Genomic DNA, 17,631 nt, shown 5'->3' with positions numbered 1-17,631 from the left:
AATACCTCATTGTAAAAGGATTACACTCAGAAGGAAGTAAACTGTGTCAAGGTCCCACCGAGAGTTGACCTCGGATTGCTGGATTCAGAGTGCTAACCATTACACCATGGAACCCTTGACAATAGAGTGCAGTTTGGATATTTCTACTAAACAGGCAGTACGTGTAATTACAATAACAGGTCGGCTATCATTCAAATTCGACCTCCCACAATAATCAAGAGGGCATAGCTTCTGTGCCTGCATGATCACCAAGATGAACAATTATTTTCTATTGCAGTTATATAACAAAAGCTAGAACCCTGCATTTGGAAAGGGAAAATACTATTAACAACTCAATGGGAAAAAACTGGGAAATGAAATTATGAATTTCAGTTGACTGAAAACTTAACTGTTGTAACCAGTGTCAGGCAGCTACTGCCAAGGCAAAAAGACTGTAAATTAGTTTCCAATTGGATAATCTACAATGTGGATCATACTAATTTCCAAGGTCTGTCTGTACTGAACACCCTACGAGCTGGAAGTAGACCCAGTGTTTGCATTACATGCCATAAAAAAGACTCTTTAAATTTGTTAATTTTATATGCCCTCAATTACATTGGTTTAATTATCTCTACGAGAGAATATTATTACATTTTTTTTGTTGTTAAATCGTGTTTATGGCGTACAACAATCACTATCAATACAATACCTCATTGAAAAAGGATTACACTCAGAAGGAATTAATTTGTGGCAACGTCCCACCAAGAATTGAACTTGGATTGCTGGATTCAGAGTCCAGAGTGCTATCTATTACACTATGTAACCCTCGACAATAGAGTGCAGTTTGGATATTTCTACTAAACAGGCAGTACGTGTAATTACAATAACAGGTCGGCTATCATTCAAAATCGACCTCCCACAATAATCATGAGGGCATAGCTTCTGTGCCTGCCTGATCACCAAGATGTACTATTATTTTCTATTGCGGTTATATAAAAAAAGCTAGAACCCTGCATTTGGAAAGGGAAAATACTATTAACAACTCAATGGGAAAAAACTGGGAAATGAAATTATGAATTTCAGTTGACTGAAAACTTAACTGTTGTAACCAGTGTAAGGCAGCTACTGCCAAGGCAAAAATACTGTAAATTAGTTTCCATTTGGATAATCTACAATGTGGATAATACTAATTACCAAGGTCTGTCTGTACTGAACACACTACGAGCTGGAAGTAGAGCCAGTGTTTGCATTACATGCATAAAAAGACTCTTTAAATTTGTTAATTTTATATGCCCTCAATTACATTGGTTTAATTATCTCTACAAGAGAATATTATCACATTTTTTTTGTTGTTAAATCGTGTTTATGGCGTACAACAATCACTATCAATACAATACCTCATTGAAAAAGGATTACACTCAGAAGGAAGTAAACTGTGGCAAGGTCCCACCGATGGTTGAACTTGGATTGCTGGATTCAGAGTCCAGAGTGCTAACCATTACACCATGGAACCCTTGACAATCGAGTGCAGTTTGGATATTTCTACTAAACAGGCAGTACGTGTAATTACAATAACAGGTCAGCTATCATTCAAAATCGACCTCCCAAAATAATCAAGAGGGCATAGCTTCTGTGCCTACATGATCACCAAGATGTACAATTATTTTCTATTGCGGTTATGTAACAAAAGCTAGAACCCTGCATTTGGAAAGGGAAAATACTATTAACAACTCAATGGGAAAAAACTGGGAAATGAAATTATGAATTTCAGTTGACTGAAAACGTAACTTTTGTAACCAGTGTCAGGCAGCTACTGCCAAGGCAAAAAGACTGTAAATTAGTTTCCATTTGGATAATCTACTATGTGGATAATACTAATTTCCAAGGTCTGTCTGTACTGAACACCCTACGAGCTGGAAGTAGAGCCAGTATTTGCATTACATGCCACAAAAAGACTCTTTAAATTTGTTAATTTTATATGCCCTCAAATACATTGGTTTAATTATCTCTACGAGAGAATATTATCACATTTTCTTTGTTGTTAAATCGTGCTTATGGCGTACAACAATCACTATCAATACCTCATTGTAAAAGGATTACACTCAGAAGGAAGTAAACTGTGGCAAGGTCCCACCGAGAGTTGAACTCGGATTGCTGAATTCAGAGTCCAGAGTGCTAACCATTACACCATGGAACCCTTGACAATAGAGTGCAGTTTGGATATTTCTACTAAACAGGCAGTACGTGTAATTACAATAACAGGTCGGCTATCATTCAAAATCGACCTCCCACAATAATCAAGAGGGCATAGCTTCTGTGCCTACATGATCACCAAGATGTACAATTATTTTCTATTGCGGTTATATAACAAAAGCTAGAACCCTGCATTTGGAAAGGGAAAATACTATTAACAACTCAATGGGAAAAAACTGGGAAATGAAATTATGAATTTCAGTTGACTGAAAACTTAACTGTTATAACCAGTGTCAGGCAGCTACTGCCAAGGCAAAAAGACTGTAAATTAGTTTCCATTTGGATAATCTACTATGTGGATAATACTAATTTCCAAGGTCTGTCTTACTGAACACCCTACGAGCTGGAAGTAGAGCCAGTGTTTGCATTACATGCCATAAAAAGACTCTTTAAATTTGTTAATTTTATATGCCCTCAAATACATTGGTTTAATTATCTCTACGAGAGAATATTATCACATTTTTTTTGTTGTTAAATCGTGTTTATGGCGTACAACAATCACTATCAATACAATACCTCATTGAAAAAGGATAACACTCAGAAGGAAGTAAACTGTGGTAAGGTCCCACCGAGAGTGGAACTCGGATTGCTGGATTCAGAGTGCAGAGTGCTAACCATTACACCATGGAACCCTTGACAATAGAGTGCAGTTTGAATATTTCTACTAAACAGGCAGTACGTGTAATTACAATAACAGGTCGGCTATCATTCAAAATCGACCTCCCACAATAATCAAGAGGGCATAGCTTCTGTGCCTGCATGATCACCAAGATGTACAATTATTTTCTATTGCGGTTATATACTAAAAGCTAGAACCCTGCATTTGGAAAGGGAAAATACTATTAACAACTCAATGGGAAAAAACTGGGAAATGAAATTATGAATTTCAGTTGACTGAAAACTTAACTGTTGTAACCAGTGTCAGGCAGCTACTGCCAAGGCAAAAAGACTGTAAATTAGTTTCCATTTGGATAATCTACAATGTGGATAATACTAATTTCCAAGGTCTGTCTGTACTGAACACCCTACGAGCTGGAAGTAGAGCCAGTGTTTGCATTACATGCCATAAAAAGACTCTTTAAATTTGTTAATTTTATATGCCCTCAAATACATTGGTTTAATTATCTCTACGAGAGAATATTATCACATTTTTTTGTTGTTAAATCGTGTTTATGGCGTACAACAATCACTATCAATACAACACCTCATTGAAAAAGGATTACACTAAGAAGGAGGTAAACTGTGGCAAGGTCCCACCAAGAGTTGAACTCGGATTGCTGGATTCAGAGTCCAGAGTGCTAACCATTACACCATGGAACCCTTGAAAATAGAGTGTAGTTTGGATATTTCTACTAAACAGGCAGTACGTGTAATTACAATAACAGGTCGGCTATCATTCAAAATCGACCTCCCACAATAATCAAGAGGGCATAGCTTCTGTGCCTGCATGATCACCAAGATGTACAATTATTTTCTATTGCGGTTATATAACAAAAGCTAGAACCCTGCATTTGGAAAGTGAAAATACTATTAACAACTCAATGGGAAAAAACTGGGAAATTAAATTATAAATTTCAGTTGACTGAAAACTTAACTGTTGTAACCAGTGTCAGGCAGCTACTGCCAAGGCAAAAAGACTGTAAATTAGTTTCCATTTGGATAATCTACAATGTGGATAATACTAATTTCCAAGGTCTGCCTGTACTGAACACCCTACGAGCTGGAAGTAGAGCCAGTGTTTGCATTACATGCCATAAAAAGACTCTTTAAATTTGTTAATTTTATATGCCCTCAATTACATTGGTTTAATTATCTCTACGAGAGAATATTATCACATTTTTTGTTGTTGTTAAATCGTGTTTATGGTGTACAACAATCACTATCAATACAATACCTCATTGAAAAAGGATAACACTCAGAAGGAAGTAAACTGTGGCAAGGTCCCACCGAGAGTGGAACTGGGATTGCTGGATTCAGAGTGCAGAGTGCTAACCATTACACCATGGAACCCTTGACAATAGAGTGCAGTTTGGATATTTCTACTAAACAGGCAGTACGTGTAATTACAATAACAGGTCGGCTATCATTCAAAATCGACCTCCCACAATAATCAAGAGGGCATAGCTTCTGTGCCTACATGATCACCAAGATGTACAATTATTTTCTATTGCGGTTATATAACAAAAGCTAGAACCCTGCATTTGGAAAGGGAAAATACTATTAACAACTCAATGGGAAAAAACTGGGAAATGAAATTATGAATTTCAGTTGACTGAAAACTTAACTGTTATAACCAGTGTCAGGCAGCTACTGCCAAGGCAAAAAGACTGTAAATTAGTTTCCATTTGGATAATCTACTATGTGGATAATACTAATTTCCAAGGTCTGTCTGTACTGAACAACCTACGAGCTGGAAGTAGAGCCAGTGTTTGCATTACATGCCATAAAAAGACTCTTTAAATTTGTTAATTTTATATGCCCTCAAATACATTGGTTTAATTATCTCTACGAGAGAATATTATCACATTTTTTTTGTTGTTAAATCGTGTTTATGGCGTACAACAATCACTATCAATACAATACCTCATTGAAAAAGGATAACACTCAGAAGGAAGTAAACTGTGGTAAGGTCCCACCGAGAGTGGAACTCGGATTGCTGGATTCAGAGTGCAGAGTGCTAACCATTACACCATGGAACCCTTGACAATAGAGTGCAGTTTGAATATTTCTACTAAACAGGCAGTACGTGTAATTACAATAACAGGTCGGCTATCATTCAAAATCGACCTCCCACAATAATCAAGAGGGCATAGCTTCTGTGCCTGCATGATCACCAAGATGTACAATTATTTTCTATTGCGGTTATATACTAAAAGCTAGAACCCTGCATTTGGAAAGGGAAAATACTATTAACAACTCAATGGGAAAAAACTGGGAAATGAAATTATGAATTTCAGTTGACTGAAAACTTAACTGTTGTAACCAGTGTCAGGCAGCTACTGCCAAGGCAAAAAGACTGTAAATTAGTTTCCATTTGGATAATCTACAATGTGGATAATACTAATTTCCAAGGTCTGTCTGTACTGAACACCCTACGAGCTGGAAGTAGAGCCAGTGTTTGCATTACATGCCATAAAAAGACTCTTTAAATTTGTTAATTTTATATGCCCTCAAATACATTGGTTTAATTATCTCTACGAGAGAATATTATCAAATTTTTTTGTTGTTAAATCGTGTTTATGGCGTACAACAATCACTATCAATACAACACCTCATTGAAAAAGGATTACACTAAGAAGGAGGTAAACTGTGGCAAGGTCCCACCAAGAGTTGAACTCGGATTGCTGGATTCAGAGTCCAGAGTGCTAACCATTACACCATGTAACCCTTGAAAATAGAGTGTAGTTTGGATATTTCTACTAAACAGGCAGTACGTGTAATTACAATAACAGGTCGGCTATCATTCAAAATCGACCTCCCACAATAATCAAGAGGGCATAGCTTCTGTGCCTGCATGATCACCAAGATGTACAATTATTTTCTATTGCGGTTATATAACAAAAGCTAGAACCCTGCATTTGGAAAGTGAAAATACTATTAACAACTCAATGGGAAAAAACTGGGAAATTAAATTATAAATTTCAGTTGACTGAAAACTTAACTGTTGTAACCAGTGTCAGGCAGCTACTGCCAAGGCAAAAAGACTGTAAATTAGTTTCCATTTGGATAATCTACAATGTGGATAATACTAATTTCCAAGGTCTGTCTGTACTGAACACCCTACGAGCTGGAAGTAGAGCCAGTGTTTGCATTACATGCCATAAAAAGACTCTTTAAATTTGTTAATTTTATATGCCCTCAATTACATTGGTTTAATTATCTCTACGAGAGAATATTATCACATTTTTTGTTGTTGTTAAATCGTGTTTATGGTGTACAACAATCACTATCAATACAATACCTCATTGAAAAAGGATAACACTCAGAAGGAAGTAAACTGTGGCAAGGTCCCACCGAGAGTGGAACTGGGATTGCTGGATTCAGAGTGCAGAGTGCTAACCATTACACCATGGAACCCTTGACAATAGAGTGCAGTTTGGATATTTCTACTAAACAGGCAGTACGTGTAATTACAATAACAGGTCGGCTATCATTCAAAATCGACCTCCCACAATAATCAAGAGGGCATAGCTTCTGTGCCTGCATGATCACCAAGATGTACAATTATTTTCTATTGCGGTTATATAACAAAAGCTAGAACCCTGCATTTGGAAAGGGAAAATACTATTAACAACTCAATGGGAAAAAACTGGAAAATGAAATTATGAATTTCAGTTGACTGAAAACTTAACTGTTGTAACCAGTGTCAGGCAGCTACTGCCAAGGCAAAAGGACTGTAAATTAGTTTCCAATTGGATAATCTACAATGTGGATCATACTAATTTCCAAGGTCTGTCTGTACTGAACACCCTACGAGCTGGAAGTAGAGCCAGTGTTTGCATTACATGCCATAAAAAGACTCTTTAAATTTGTTAATTTTATATGCCCTCAAATACATTGGTGTAATTATCTCTACGAGAGAATATTATCACATTTTTTTGTTGTTAAATCGTGTTTATGGCGTACAACAATCACTATCAATACAACACCTCATTGAAAAAGGATTACACTAAGAAGGAGGTAAACTGTGGCAAGGTCCCACCAAGAGTTGAACTCGGATTGCTGGATTCAGAGTCCAGAGTGCTAACCATTACACCATGGAACCCTTGAAAATAGAGTGTAGTTTGGATATTTCTACTAAACAGGCAGTACGTGTAATTACAATAACAGGTCGGCTATCATTCAAAATCGACCTCCCACAATAATCAAGAGGGCATAGCTTCTGTGCCTGCATGATCACCAAGATGTACAATTATTTTCTATTGCGGTTATATAACAAAAGCTAGAACCCTGCATTTGGAAAGTGAAAATACTATTAACAACTCAATGGGAAAAAACTGGGAAATTAAATTATAAATTTCAGTTGACTGAAAACTTAACTGTTGTAACCAGTGTCAGGCAGCTACTGCCAAGGCAAAAAGACTGTAAATTAGTTTCCATTTGGATAATCTACAATGTGGATAATACTAATTTCCAAGGTCTGCCTGTACTGAACACCCTACGAGCTGGAAGTAGAGCCAGTGTTTGCATTACATGCCATAAAAAGACTCTTTAAATTTGTTAATTTTATATGCCCTCAATTACATTGGTTTAATTATCTCTACGAGAGAATATTATCACATTTTTTGTTGTTGTTAAATCGTGTTTATGGTGTACAACAATCACTATCAATACAATACCTCATTGAAAAAGGATAACACTCAGAAGGAAGTAAACTGTGGCAAGGTCCCACCGAGAGTGGAACTGGGATTGCTGGATTCAGAGTGCAGAGTGCTAACCATTACACCATGGAACCCTTGACAATAGAGTGCAGTTTGGATATTTCTACTAAAGAGGCAGTACGTGTAATTACAATAACAGGTCGGCTATCATTCAAAATCGACCTCCCACAATAATCAAGAGGGCATAGCTTCTGTGCCTGCATGATCACCAAGATGTACAATTATTTTCTATTGCGGTTATATACTAAAAGCTAGAACCCTGCATTTGGAAAGGGAAAATACTATTAACAACTCAATGGGAAAAAACTGGGAAATGAAATTATGAATTTCAGTTGACTGAAAACTTAACTGTTGTAACCAGTGTCAGGCAGCTACTGCCAAGGCAAAAAGACTGTAAATTAGTTTCCATTTGGATAATCTACAATGTGGATAATACTAATTTCCAAGGTCTCTCTGTACTGAACACCCTACGAGCTGGAAGTAGAGCCAGTGTTTGCATTACATGCCATAAAAAGACTCTTTAAATTTGTTAATTTTATATGCCCTCAAATACATTGGTTTAATTATCTCTACGAGAGAATATTATCACATTTTTTTGTTGTTAAATCGTGTTTATGGCGTACAACAATCACTATCAATACAACACCTCATTGAAAAAGGATTACACTAAGAAGGAGGTAAACTGTGGCAAGGTCCCACCAAGAGTTGAACTCGGATTGCTGGATTCAGAGTCCAGAGTGCTAACCATTACACCATGGAACCCTTGAAAATAGAGTGTAGTTTGGATATTTCTACTAAACAGGCAGTACGTGTAATTACAATAACAGGTCGGCTATCATTCAAAATCGACCTCCCACAATAATCAAGAGGGCATAGCTTCTGTGCCTGCATGATCACCAAGATGTACAATTATTTTCTATTGCGGTTATATAACAAAAGCTAGAACCCTGCATTTGGAAAGTGAAAATACTATTAACAACTCAATGGGAAAAAACTGGGAAATTAAATTATAAATTTCAGTTGACTGAAAACTTAACTGTTGTAACCAGTGTCAGGCAGCTACTGCCAAGGCAAAAAGACTGTAAATTAGTTTCCATTTGGATAATCTACAATGTGGATAATACTAATTTCCAAGGTCTGCCTGTACTGAACACCCTACGAGCTGGAAGTAGAGCCAGTGTTTGCATTACATGCCATAAAAAGACTCTTTAAATTTGTTAATTTTATATGCCCTCAATTACATTGGTTTAATTATCTCTACGAGAGAATATTATCACATTTTTTGTTGTTGTTAAATCGTGTTTATGGTGTACAACAATCACTATCAATACAATACCTCATTGAAAAAGGATAACACTCAGAAGGAAGTAAACTGTGGCAAGGTCCCACCGAGAGTGGAACTGGGATTGCTGGATTCAGAGTGCAGAGTGCTAACCATTACACCATGGAACCCTTGACAATAGAGTGCAGTTTGGATATTTCTACTAAACAGGCAGTACGTGTAATTACAATAACAGGTCGGCTATCATTCAAAATCGACCTCCCACAATAATCAAGAGGGCATAGCTTCTGTGCCTGCATGATCACCAAGATGTACAATTATTTTCTATTGCGGTTATATAACAAAAGCTAGAACCCTGCATTTGGAAAGGGAAAATACTATTAACAACTCAATGGGAAAAAACTGGGAAATGAAATTATGAATTTCAGTTGACTGAAAACTTAACTGTTGTAACCAGTGTCAGGCAGCTACTGCCAAGGCAAAAGGACTGTAAATTAGTTTCCAATTGGATAATCTACAATGTGGATCATACTAATTTCCAAGGTCTGTCTGTACTGAACACCCTACGAGCTGGAAGTAGAGCCAGTGTTTGCATTACATGCCATAAAAAGACTCTTTAAATTTGTTAATTTTGTATGCCCTCAAATACATTGGTTTAATTATCTCTACGAGAGAATATTATCACATTTTTTTGTTGTTAAATCGTGTTTATGGCGTACAACAATCACTATCAATACAACACCTCATTGAAAAAGGATTACACTAAGAAGGAGGTAAACTGTGGCAAGGTCCCACCAAGAGTTGAACTCGGATTGCTGGATTCAGAGTCCAGAGTGCTAACCATTACACCATGGAACCCTTGAAAATAGAGTGTAGTTTGGATATTTCTACTAAACAGGCAGTACGTGTAATTACAATAACAGGTCGGCTATCATTCAAAATCGACCTCCCACAATAATCAAGAGGGCATAGCTTCTGTGCCTGCATGATCACCAAGATGTACAATTATTTTCTATTGCGGTTATATAACAAAAGCTAGAACCCTGCATTTGGAAAGTGAAAATACTATTAACAACTCAATGGGAAAAAACTGGGAAATTAAATTATAAATTTCAGTTGACTGAAAACTTAACTGTTGTAACCAGTGTCAGGCAGCTACTGCCAAGGCAAAAAGACTGTAAATTAGTTTCCATTTGGATAATCTACAATGTGGATAATACTAATTTCCAAGGTCTGCCTGTACTGAACACCCTACGAGCTGGAAGTAGAGCCAGTGTTTGCATTACATGCCATAAAAAGACTCTTTAAATTTGTTAATTTTATATGCCCTCAATTACATTGGTTTAATTATCTCTACGAGAGAATATTATCACATTTTTTGTTGTTGTTAAATCGTGTTTATGGTGTACAACAATCACTATCAATACAATACCTCATTGAAAAAGGATAACACTCAGAAGGAAGTAAACTGTGGCAAGGTCCCACCGAGAGTGGAACTGGGATTGCTGGATTCAGAGTGCAGAGTGCTAACCATTACACCATGGAACCCTTGACAATAGAGTGCAGTTTGGATATTTCTACTAAAGAGGCAGTACGTGTAATTACAATAACAGGTCGGCTATCATTCAAAATCGACCTCCCACAATAATCAAGAGGGCATAGCTTCTGTGCCTGCATGATCACCAAGATGTACAATTATTTTCTATTGCGGTTATATACTAAAAGCTAGAACCCTGCATTTGGAAAGGGAAAATACTATTAACAACTCAATGGGAAAAAACTGGGAAATGAAATTATGAATTTCAGTTGACTGAAAACTTAACTGTTGTAACCAGTGTCAGGCAGCTACTGCCAAGGCAAAAAGACTGTAAATTAGTTTCCATTTGGATAATCTACAATGTGGATAATACTAATTTCCAAGGTCTGTCTGTACTGAACACCCTACGAGCTGGAAGTAGAGCCAGTGTTTGCATTACATGCCATAAAAAGACTCTTTAAATTTGTTAATTTTATATGCCCTCAAATACATTGGTTTAATTATCTCTACGAGAGAATATTATCACATTTTTTTGTTGTTAAATCGTGTTTATGGCGTACAACAATCACTATCAATACAACACCTCATTGAAAAAGGATTACACTAAGAAGGAGGTAAACTGTGGCAAGGTCCCACCAAGAGTTGAACTCGGATTGCTGGATTCAGAGTCCAGAGTGCTAACCATTACACCATGGAACCCTTGAAAATAGAGTGTAGTTTGGATATTTCTACTAAACAGGCAGTACGTGTAATTACAATAACAGGTCGGCTATCATTCAAAATCGACCTCCCACAATAATCAAGAGGGCATAGCTTCTGTGCCTGCATGATCACCAAGATGTACAATTATTTTCTATTGCGGTTATATAACAAAAGCTAGAACCCTGCATTTGGAAAGTGAAAATACTATTAACAACTCAATGGGAAAAAACTGGGAAATTAAATTATAAATTTCAGTTGACTGAAAACTTAACTGTTGTAACCAGTGTCAGGCAGCTACTGCCAAGGCAAAAAGACTGTAAATTAGTTTCCATTTGGATAATCTACAATGTGGATAATACTAATTTCCAAGGTCTGCCTGTACTGAACACCCTACGAGCTGGAAGTAGAGCCAGTGTTTGCATTACATGCCATAAAAAGACTCTTTAAATTTGTTAATTTTATATGCCCTCAATTACATTGGTTTAATTATCTCTACGAGAGAATATTATCACATTTTTTGTTGTTGTTAAATCGTGTTTATGGTGTACAACAATCACTATCAATACAATACCTCATTGAAAAAGGATAACACTCAGAAGGAAGTAAACTGTGGCAAGGTCCCACCGAGAGTGGAACTGGGATTGCTGGATTCAGAGTGCAGAGTGCTAACCATTACACCATGGAACCCTTGACAATAGAGTGCAGTTTGGATATTTCTACTAAAGAGGCAGTACGTGTAATTACAATAACAGGTCGGCTATCATTCAAAATCGACCTCCCACAATAATCAAGAGGGCATAGCTTCTGTGCCTGCATGATCACCAAGATGTACAATTATTTTCTATTGCGGTTATATACTAAAAGCTAGAACCCTGCATTTGGAAAGGGAAAATACTATTAACAACTCAATGGGAAAAAACTGGGAAATGAAATTATGAATTTCAGTTGACTGAAAACTTAACTGTTGTAACCAGTGTCAGGCAGCTACTGCCAAGGCAAAAAGACTGTAAATTAGTTTCCATTTGGATAATCTACAATGTGGATAATACTAATTTCCAAGGTCTGTCTGTACTGAACACCCTACGAGCTGGAAGTAGAGCCAGTGTTTGCATTACATGCCATAAAAAGACTCTTTAAATTTGTTAATTTTATATGCCCTCAAATACATTGGTTTAATTATCTCTACGAGAGAATATTATCACATTTTTTTGTTGTTAAATCGTGTTTATGGCGTACAACAATCACTATCAATACAACACCTCATTGAAAAAGGATTACACTAAGAAGGAGGTAAACTGTGGCAAGGTCCCACCAAGAGTTGAACTCGGATTGCTGGATTCAGAGTCCAGAGTGCTAACCATTACACCATGGAACCCTTGAAAATAGAGTGTAGTTTGGATATTTCTACTAAACAGGCAGTACGTGTAATTACAATAACAGGTCGGCTATCATTCAAAATCGACCTCCCACAATAATCAAGAGGGCATAGCTTCTGTGCCTGCATGATCACCAAGATGTACAATTATTTTCTATTGCGGTTATATAACAAAAGCTAGAACCCTGCATTTGGAAAGTGAAAATACTATTAACAACTCAATGGGAAAAAACTGGGAAATTAAATTATAAATTTCAGTTGACTGAAAACTTAACTGTTGTAACCAGTGTCAGGCAGCTACTGCCAAGGCAAAAAGACTGTAAATTAGTTTCCATTTGGATAATCTACTATGTGGATAATACTAATTTCCTAGGTCTGTCTGTACTGAACACCCTACGAGCTGGAAGTAGAGCCAGTATTTGCATTACATGCCATAAAAAGTCTCTTTAAATTTGTTAATTTTATATGCCCTCAAATACATTGGTTTAATTATCTCTACGAGAGAATATTATCACATTTTTTTTGTTGTTAAATCGTGTTTATGGCGTACAACAATCACTATCAATACAATACCTCATTGAAAAAGGATTACACTGAGAAGGAAGTAAACTGTGGCAAGGTCCCACCGAGAGTTGAACTTGGATTGCTGGATTCAGAGTCCAGAGTGCTAACCATTACACCATGGAACCCTTGACAATAGAGTGCAGTTTGGATATTTCTACTAAACAGGCAGTACGTGTAATTACAATAACAGGTCGGCTATCATTCAAAATCGACCTCCCACAATAATCAAGAGGGCATAGCTTCTGTGCCTGCATGATCACCAAGATGTACAATTATTTTCTATTGCGGTTATATACTAAAAGCTAGAACCCTGCATTTGGAAAGGGAAAATACTATTAACAACTCAATGGGAAAAAACTGGGAAATGAAATTATGAATTTCAGTTGACTGAAAACTTAACTGTTGTAACCAGTGTCAGGCAGCTACTGCCAAGGCAAAAAGACTGTAAATTAGTTTCCATTTGGATAATCTACAATGTGGATAATACTAATTTCCAAGGTCTGTCTGTACTGAACACCCTACGAGCTGGAAGTAGAGCCAGTGTTTGCATTACATGCCATAAAAAGACTCTTTAAATTTGTTAATTTTATATGCCCTCAAATACATTGGTTTAATTATCTCTACGAGAGAATATTATCACATTTTTTTGTTGTTAAATCGTGTTTATGGCGTACAACAATCACTATCAATACAACACCTCATTGAAAAAGGATTACACTAAGAAGGAGGTAAACTGTGGCAAGGTCCCACCAAGAGTTGAACTCGGATTGCTGGATTCAGAGTCCAGAGTGCTAACCATTACACCATGGAACCCTTGAAAATAGAGTGTAGTTTGGATATTTCTACTAAACAGGCAGTACGTGTAATTACAATAACAGGTCGGCTATCATTCAAAATCGACCTCCCACAATAATCAAGAGGGCATAGCTTCTGTGCCTGCATGATCACCAAGATGTACAATTATTTTCTATTGCGGTTATATAACAAAAGCTAGAACCCTGCATTTGGAAAGTGAAAATACTATTAACAACTCAATGGGAAAAAACTGGGAAATTAAATTATAAATTTCAGTTGACTGAAAACTTAACTGTTGTAACCAGTGTCAGGCAGCTACTGCCAAGGCAAAAAGACTGTAAATTAGTTTCCATTTGGATAATCTACTATGTGGATAATACTAATTTCCTAGGTCTGTCTGTACTGAACACCCTACGAGCTGGAAGTAGAGCCAGTATTTGCATTACATGCCATAAAAAGTCTCTTTAAATTTGTTAATTTTATATGCCCTCAAATACATTGGTTTAATTATCTCTACGAGAGAATATTATCACATTTTTTTTGTTGTTAAATCGTGTTTATGGCGTACAACAATCACTATCAATACAATACCTCATTGAAAAAGGATTACACTGAGAAGGAAGTAAACTGTGGCAAGGTCCCACCGAGAGTTGAACTTGGATTGCTGGATTCAGAGTCCAGAGTGCTAACCATTACACCATGGAACCCTTGACAATAGAGTGTAGTTTGGATATTTCTACTAAACAGGCAGTACGTGTAATTACAATAACAGGTCGGCTATCATTCAAAATCGACCTCCCACAATAATCAAGAGGGCATAGCTTCTGTGCCTACATGATCACCAAGATGTACAATTATTTTCTATTGCGGTTATATAACAAAAGCTAGAACCCTGCATTTGGAAAGGGAAAATACTATTAACAACTCAATGGGAAAAAACTGGGAAATGAAATTATGAATTTCAGTTGACTGAAAACTTAACTGTTATAACCAGTGTCAGGCAGCTACTGCCAAGGCAAAAAGACTGTAAATTAGTTTCCATTTGGATAATCTACTATGTGGATAATACTAATTTCCAAGGTCTGTCTGTACTGAACAACCTACGAGCTGGAAGTAGAGCCAGTGTTTGCATTACATGCCATAAAAAGACTCTTTAAATTTGTTAATTTTATATGCCCTCAAATACATTGGTTTAATTATCTCTACGAGAGAATATTATCACATTTTTTTGTTGTTAAATCGTGTTTATGGCGTACAACAATCACTATCAATACAACACCTCATTGAAAAAGGATTACACTAAGAAGGAGGTAAACTGTGGCAAGGTCCCACCAAGAGTTGAACTCGGATTGCTGGATTCAGAGTCCAGAGTGCTAACCATTACACCATGGAACCCTTGAAAATAGAGTGTAGTTTGGATATTTCTACTAAACAGGCAGTACGTGTAATTACAATAACAGGTCGGCTATCATTCAAAATCGACCTCCCACAATAATCAAGAGGGCATAGCTTCTGTGCCTGCATGATCACCAAGATGTACAATTATTTTCTATTGCGGTTATATAACAAAAGCTAGAACCCTGCATTTGGAAAGTGAAAATACTATTAACAACTCAATGGGAAAAAACTGGGAAATTAAATTATAAATTTCAGTTGACTGAAAACTTAACTGTTGTAACCAGTGTCAGGCAGCTACTGCCAAGGCAAAAAGACTGTAAATTAGTTTCCATTTGGATAATCTACAATGTGGATAATACTAATTTCCAAGGTCTGCCTGTACTGAACACCCTACGAGCTGGAAGTAGAGCCAGTGTTTGCATTACATGCCATAAAAAGACTCTTTAAATTTGTTAATTTTATATGCCCTCAATTACATTGGTTTAATTATCTCTACGAGAGAATATTATCACATTTTTTGTTGTTGTTAAATCGTGTTTATGGTGTACAACAATCACTATCAATACAATACCTCATTGAAAAAGGATAACACTCAGAAGGAAGTAAACTGTGGCAAGGTCCCACCGAGAGTGGAACTGGGATTGCTGGATTCAGAGTGCAGAGTGCTAACCATTACACCATGGAACCCTTGACAATAGAGTGCAGTTTGGATATTTCTACTAAAGAGGCAGTACGTGTAATTACAATAACAGGTCGGCTATCATTCAAAATCGACCTCCCACAATAATCAAGAGGGCATAGCTTCTGTGCCTGCATGATCACCAAGATGTACAATTATTTTCTATTGCGGTTATATACTAAAAGCTAGAACCCTGCATTTGGAAAGGGAAAATACTATTAACAACTCAATGGGAAAAAACTGGGAAATGAAATTATGAATTTCAGTTGACTGAAAACTTAACTGTTGTAACCAGTGTCAGGCAGCTACTGCCAAGGCAAAAAGACTGTAAATTAGTTTCCATTTGGATAATCTACAATGTGGATAATACTAATTTCCAAGGTCTGTCTGTACTGAACACCCTACGAGCTGGAAGTAGAGCCAGTGTTTGCATTACATGCCATAAAAAGACTCTTTAAATTTGTTAATTTTATATGCCCTCAAATACATTGGTTTAATTATCTCTACGAGAGAATATTATCACATTTTTTTGTTGTTAAATCGTGTTTATGGCGTACAACAATCACTATCAATACAACACCTCATTGAAAAAGGATTACACTAAGAAGGAGGTAAACTGTGGCAAGGTCCCACCAAGAGTTGAACTCGGATTGCTGGATTCAGAGTCCAGAGTGCAAACCATTACACCATGGAACCCTTGAAAATAGAGTGTAGTTTGGATATTTCTACTAAACAGGCAGTACGTGTAATTACAATAACAGGTCGGCTATCATTCAAAATCGACCTCCCACAATAATCAAGAGGGCATAGCTTCTGTGCCTGCATGATCACCAAGATGTACAATTATTTTCTATTGCGGTTATATAACAAAAGCTAGAACCCTGCATTTGGAAAGTGAAAATACTATTAACAACTCAATGGGAAAAAACTGGGAAATTAAATTATAAATTTCAGTTGACTGAAAACTTAACTGTTGTAACCAGTGTCAGGCAGCTACTGCCAAGGCAAAAAGACTGTAAATTAGTTTCCATTTGGATAATCTACTATGTGGATAATACTAATTTCCTAGGTCTGTCTGTACTGAACACCCTACGAGCTGGAAGTAGAGCCAGTATTTGCATTACATGCCATATAAAGTCTCTTTAAATTTGTTAATTTTATATGCCCTCAAATACATTGGTTTAATTATCTCTACGAGAGAATATTATCACATTTTTTTTGTTGTTAAATCGTGTTTATGGCGTACAACAATCACTATCAATACAATACCTCATTGAAAAAGGATTACACTGAGAAGGAAGTAAACTGTGGCAAGGTCCCACCGAGAGTTGAACTTGGATTGCTGGATTCAGAGTCCAGAGTGCTAACCATTACACCATGGAACCCTTGACAATAGAGTGCAGTTTGGATATTTCTACTAAACAGGCAGTACGTGTAATTACAATAACAGGTCGGCTATCATTCAAAATCGACCTCCCACAATAATCAAGAGGGCATAGCTTCTGTGCCTACATGATCACCAAGATGTACAATTATTTTCTATTGCGGTTATATAACAAAAGCTAGAACCCTGCATTTGGAAAGTGAAAATACTATTAACAACTCAATGGGAAAAAACTGGGAAATTAAATTATAAATTTCAGTTGACTGAAAACTTAACTGTTGTAACCAGTGTCAGGCAGCTAC

The 17,631-nt window shown here is 36.7% G+C and overlaps 12 non-coding genes across 12 annotated transcripts; all 12 read right to left on the bottom strand.

Annotated features, from left to right (window-relative positions):
* Positions 1-2,104: 2,104 nt before the first annotated feature.
* On the bottom strand, positions 2,105-2,176 carry TRNAQ-CUG (transfer RNA glutamine (anticodon CUG)). The gene has a single exon. It is a non-coding gene; the product is annotated as a tRNA-Gln (tRNA).
* Positions 2,177-3,480: 1,304 nt separating this feature from the next.
* On the bottom strand, positions 3,481-3,552 carry TRNAQ-CUG (transfer RNA glutamine (anticodon CUG)). The gene has a single exon. It is a non-coding gene; the product is annotated as a tRNA-Gln (tRNA).
* A 3,373-nt stretch (positions 3,553-6,925) lies between these two features.
* Positions 6,926-6,997, bottom strand: TRNAQ-CUG (transfer RNA glutamine (anticodon CUG)). Its single transcript has one exon. It is a non-coding gene; the product is annotated as a tRNA-Gln (tRNA).
* Positions 6,998-8,303: 1,306 nt separating this feature from the next.
* On the bottom strand, positions 8,304-8,375 carry TRNAQ-CUG (transfer RNA glutamine (anticodon CUG)). The gene has a single exon. It is a non-coding gene; the product is annotated as a tRNA-Gln (tRNA).
* A 1,306-nt stretch (positions 8,376-9,681) lies between these two features.
* On the bottom strand, positions 9,682-9,753 carry TRNAQ-CUG (transfer RNA glutamine (anticodon CUG)). The gene has a single exon. It is a non-coding gene; the product is annotated as a tRNA-Gln (tRNA).
* A 1,306-nt stretch (positions 9,754-11,059) lies between these two features.
* On the bottom strand, positions 11,060-11,131 carry TRNAQ-CUG (transfer RNA glutamine (anticodon CUG)). Its single transcript has one exon. It is a non-coding gene; the product is annotated as a tRNA-Gln (tRNA).
* A 1,306-nt stretch (positions 11,132-12,437) lies between these two features.
* TRNAQ-CUG (transfer RNA glutamine (anticodon CUG)) lies at positions 12,438-12,509 on the bottom strand. The gene has a single exon. It is a non-coding gene; the product is annotated as a tRNA-Gln (tRNA).
* A 617-nt stretch (positions 12,510-13,126) lies between these two features.
* Positions 13,127-13,198, bottom strand: TRNAQ-CUG (transfer RNA glutamine (anticodon CUG)). Its single transcript has one exon. It is a non-coding gene; the product is annotated as a tRNA-Gln (tRNA).
* Positions 13,199-13,814: 616 nt separating this feature from the next.
* TRNAQ-CUG (transfer RNA glutamine (anticodon CUG)) lies at positions 13,815-13,886 on the bottom strand. The gene has a single exon. It is a non-coding gene; the product is annotated as a tRNA-Gln (tRNA).
* A 617-nt stretch (positions 13,887-14,503) lies between these two features.
* On the bottom strand, positions 14,504-14,575 carry TRNAQ-CUG (transfer RNA glutamine (anticodon CUG)). The gene has a single exon. It is a non-coding gene; the product is annotated as a tRNA-Gln (tRNA).
* Positions 14,576-15,191: 616 nt separating this feature from the next.
* On the bottom strand, positions 15,192-15,263 carry TRNAQ-CUG (transfer RNA glutamine (anticodon CUG)). Its single transcript has one exon. It is a non-coding gene; the product is annotated as a tRNA-Gln (tRNA).
* Positions 15,264-17,258: 1,995 nt separating this feature from the next.
* Positions 17,259-17,330, bottom strand: TRNAQ-CUG (transfer RNA glutamine (anticodon CUG)). The gene has a single exon. It is a non-coding gene; the product is annotated as a tRNA-Gln (tRNA).
* Positions 17,331-17,631: the final 301 nt, after the last annotated feature.

Source organism: Rhinoderma darwinii, chromosome 3 (genome assembly GCF_050947455.1).
Source record: "Rhinoderma darwinii isolate aRhiDar2 chromosome 3, aRhiDar2.hap1, whole genome shotgun sequence".
Classification (NCBI taxonomy): domain Eukaryota; kingdom Metazoa; phylum Chordata; class Amphibia; order Anura; family Rhinodermatidae; genus Rhinoderma; species Rhinoderma darwinii.
Note: the sequence above shows the minus strand (reverse complement) of the source record. Positions and strands in the feature narration are given on the sequence as shown.